The sequence below is a fragment of the Miniopterus schreibersii genome (assembly GCF_964146895.1).
Source record: "Miniopterus schreibersii genome assembly, chromosome: X".
Classification (NCBI taxonomy): Eukaryota; Metazoa; Chordata; class Mammalia; order Chiroptera; family Miniopteridae; genus Miniopterus; species Miniopterus schreibersii.
The window spans coordinates 57,856,647-57,861,250 of NC_138104.1; the positions used below are offsets into that span (position 1 = coordinate 57,856,647).

The 4,604-nt window shown below is 38.9% G+C and overlaps 1 pseudogene across 1 annotated transcript; it reads left to right on the forward strand.

The window, feature by feature from the left end:
• The first annotated feature begins 1,101 nt into the window (after positions 1 to 1,101).
• LOC308551137 (small ribosomal subunit protein uS2 pseudogene) lies at positions 1,102 to 2,045 on the forward strand (annotated as a pseudogene). The gene has a single exon. The product of its transcript is annotated as a small ribosomal subunit protein uS2 pseudogene (transcript).
• Positions 2,046 to 4,604: the final 2,559 nt, after the last annotated feature.

Genomic DNA, 4,604 nt, shown 5'->3' on the forward strand with positions numbered 1-4,604 from the left:
GCCAAACCAAGACAGCTCCTGATATTGGTTGACACACAAATACCTCCCAGGAGACCCGAAATCAGCATACAAAACAGTGAGCTTCAGACAACATAAGCTATTAGACTCCTTCCCTGCCCTTGCTTTACCTCTCTCTCTCTCTTCTTGTTCCACTGACATAATTTTTTTCTTTCTTTTTCTCCCCCTTTTTGTCTCAGTCTTCTTGTCTTTTTTTGTTGTTGTTGGTTTGCTTGTGTTTGTCTTTTTCTTTTTCCTTTTTTTCTTTTCAACCATTTTCCTATTTCTACTCTCTACCCTTATTTTTTTTGCTCGCCCTTCTTTCCTTTAGAACCTTTTCTCTGGCCCTTTTATCCCCCAGTAGCTTCTCTATTTTTTTAATTTGTATTTTATTTTATTATTTTTACTAGTTCCAATAATATCCTTTTCTCTCTTTTTTTTGCTTTAGTATTTGTGTTCTCGTTTCACTCTCCCAATTCTACTTTCTCTTGGGTGGTTTTCATTGTGATTGTCAGGATATTTTGTATGTTCCTATTTGTTTCTTGGCAGTTTGGTTGTGTTTTGTTTTGACCTGTCAGCACCTGTACAACAGCTCAGATGATGTGGTTGTGGTTGAGCCTCACAGTTATCCAACCTGAAAGGAGGGTCCTCCCATGAATGGGTGAACAACAACCTAGACCCAATCACAACAAAAGAGCCCAAAGAACCCACAAAAGGGACACCCACAAAAGGGGCATGCTTAGAACATATAGCTCAGAAGTATAAGGAAAACACACCTCTGGCCCCACTGGACATACACTACAAAATCCCACTCCACAAGACTGGGAGACAGGAAATATATCTAATATAAAGATACAAGCACTAAGAGTCACTAAAATAAGGAGACAAAGAAACAACCCCAAACTAAAGAAAAGGAAAAATCACCAGAAAAACCTTGATGAGATGGAGTTAAGCAAGTTGTCAGAAATAGTGTTCAGAGTAATGATTATAAAGATGCTCAAGAAAATTAATGAGAACCACAAGACACTTAATGGGAAGGTCCAGGAACTTAGTGAAAAATTTATCAGCATGAAAAAAGATATATATGAGATTTTCCGCGCTACCTTGAGAGGGGTCCATATGGCATTGTTCTCGGTTCCCACGTAACTTAAAGGGAAACTTTCACAATGTCCAGAGCCCTTGATGTCCTGCAAATGAAGGAGGAGGATGTCCTCAAATTCCTTGCAGCGGGAACCCACTTAGGCGGCACCAACCTTGACTTCCAAATGGAACAGTACATCTACAAAAGGAAGAGTGATGACATCTACATCATAAATCTGAAGAGAACCTGGGAGAAGCTTCTGCTGGCAGCTCGTGCCATTGTTGCCACTGAAAACCCTGCTGATGTCAGTGTCATATCGTTCAGGAATACTGGCCAGTGAGCTGTGCTGAAGTTCGCTGCTGCCACTGGAGCCACTCCTATTGCCCACCGCTTCACTCCTGCAACCTTCACCAATCAGATCCAGGCCACCTTCCGGGAGCCGAGACTTCTGGTGGTCACTGATCTCCAGGCTGACCACCAACCTCTCACAGAGGCGTCTTATGTGAACCTGCCTACCATCACTCTGTGCAACACAGACTCTCCTCTGCGCTATGTGGACATTGCCATCCCTTGCAACAACAAAGGGGCTCACTCAGTGGGTCCGATGTGGTGGATGCTAACCCGAGAAGTACTGCACATGTGTGGCACCATCTCCCGTGAACACCGATGGGAGGTCATGCCTGATCTTTACTTCTGCAGGGATCCTGAAGATATTGAAAAAGAAGAGCAGGCTGCTGCCGAAAAGGCTGTGACCAAGGAGGAATTTCAGGGTGAATGGACTGCTCCAGTTCCTGAGTTCACTGCTGCTCAGCCTGAGGTCACAGACTGGTCTGAAGGCATGCAGGTGCCTTCTGTGCCCATTCAGCAGTTTCCTACTGAAGACTGGAGCGCTCAGCCTGCCACTGAAGACTGGTCTGAAGCCCCCACTGCTCAGGCCACTGAATGGGTAGGAACAACCACTGAGTGATCCTAAGCTGTTCTTCCACAAACTCTTAACAGAATGGAAATAAGGTTGATGGAAAACAAACAGTTGTCATATATATATATATATATATATATATATATATATATATATATATATATATATATATATATATATATGAATATACTGGGAGGAATTAAAAGCAGGCTCAATGAAGCAGAGGATAGAATAAGTGAATGAAAAGATAAGGTAGAAAAAAACAATCAGAGTAGCAAAAAGAAAAAACACTTCAAAAAGCATGAGGATAGTTAAAGGGAACTTTGGGACAACATGAAGCAAAACAACATTTGCATCATAGGGGTACAGAAGGAGAGGAAAGTCAGCAAGGGATAGAGAACCTGGTGGAAGAAATAATGACAGAAAACTTCCCTCTCCTGGAGAAAGCCACACAAGTTCAGGAAGCACAGAGAGTTTCAAGCAAGAGGAACCCAAAGAGACCCACTCCAAGACACATCACAATTAAAATGGCAAATGTTAAGGACAAAGAGAGAATATTAAGGGCTGCAAGAAAGAGATAAGCAGTGACCTACACGAGGACCCCCATAAGGCTGGCAGCATATTTTCAACAGAAACACTTCAGGACGGAAGGAATTGGCATGAAGTTCTCAAAGTAACGGAAAGCAAGAACCTGAAACCAAGACTGCTTTATCCAGTGAGGCTATCATTTAAAATTGAAGGTGAAATAAAGAGCTTCTGAGATAAAAGAAGGCTAAAGAAGTTGAGTATCCCCAAACCAGCACTGCAAGAAATGCTAAAAGGACTGCTTTAAGAAGAAGGAATATTTAGAGAAAGGTACATCAGCATAAAGGGAAAAATGGGATTAAATAAGTATATATCAATAATAACCTTAAATGTAAATGGATTAATTTCTCCAATCAAAAGACATAGGGTAGCTGAATGGGTAAGAAAACAGGACCCATATATATGCTGTCTACAAGAGACCTACCTGAAAGCAAAAGATTCACAGAAGCTGAAAGTGAAGGGAAGGAAAACAATGTTCTATGCAAATGGAAACGAACAAAAAAACTGGAATAGCAATACTTATTTCTGACAAAATAGACTTCAAAGTAAAGACCATAACAAGAGACAAAGAAGGTCATTACATAATAGTAAAGGGATAAATCCAACAGGAGGAAATAACCCTTATAAATATATATCCACCCAATATAGGAGTACCTGAATATATTTTAAAAATTTTCTTAATGGACTTTAACGGGGAGATTGATAGCAACACAATCATAGTGGCAAACTTTAACACCCCACTGTTTTCATTGGACAGATCATCAAGACAAAAAAAAGTCAACAGAGAAAAACAGAGACCTTAAATGACACACTAGAGCTAATGCATTTAATTGACATTTACAGAATATTTCATCCCAAAGGAGCAGAATACACATTCTTCTCAAGTGCACATGGAACATTCTCAGAAATAGACCACATGTTAGGGCACAAAACAAGTCTTTACAGGTTCAAGAAGATGGAAATCATATCAAGCATCTTCTTGGATCAGAATGGCATGAAACTAAAAATCAACCACTATAAAAAAAAACTAAAAAATATTCAAACACATGGAGGCTAAGTAGCATGTTATCAAACAATGAATGGGTTACCATGGAGATCAAGGAAGAAATAAAAAACTTCCTAGAAAAAAAAGAAAATGAGCAGACAACAACCCAAAATCCATGGGATACAGTGAAAGCAGTCTTGAGAAGAAAGTTCATAGCATTACAAGTATACCTCAAGAAAGAAGAAAAAGCTCTAAGAAACCATCTTACACAACAACTAAAAGTATTAGAAAGAGAACAGCAAGAAAAGCCCTGAGGAAGTAGAAGGAAGGAAATAATAAAGATCAGAGCAGAAATTAATGACATAGAGACTAAAAAAAAAATACAAAAGATCAATGAAACCAAGACCTAGTTATTTGAAAAGATAAATAAGATTGATAAACCTTTAGCCAGACTCACTAAGAAACAAAGAGAGAGGACCCAAATAAATAAAATCAGAAATGAAAGAGGCGATATAACAACTGACCCAACAGAAATACAAGGGATTGTAAGAAAACATTATGAGCCAACAAACTGGACAACATAGGTGAAATGGACAAATTCCTAGAAGCATACAGTCTTCCAAAGCTGAATCAGGAAAAATCAGAAAACCTGAATAGGCTGATAACTAATGAAATTGAAGCAATAATCAAAAACTCCCAGCAAACAAAAGTCTTGGACCAGATGGATTTACAGGCAAGCTTTACCAAACATTCAAAGAAGAATTAATATCTATTCTTCTCAAACTAGTCCACAAAATTCAAGAGTAAGGAAAACTCCCAAACTTTTTATGAGGCGAGCATTATCCTAATCTCAAAACCAGATAAAAACACTACAAAGAAAGAAAATTACAGGCCAATATCCCCAATGAACATAGATGCTAAAATACTCAACAAAATACTAGCAAACTGGATCCAGCAATACATTAAAAAGATCATACACCATGACCAAGTGGGATTTATTCTGGCGATGCAAGGTTGGTATAATATTTGCAAATCAA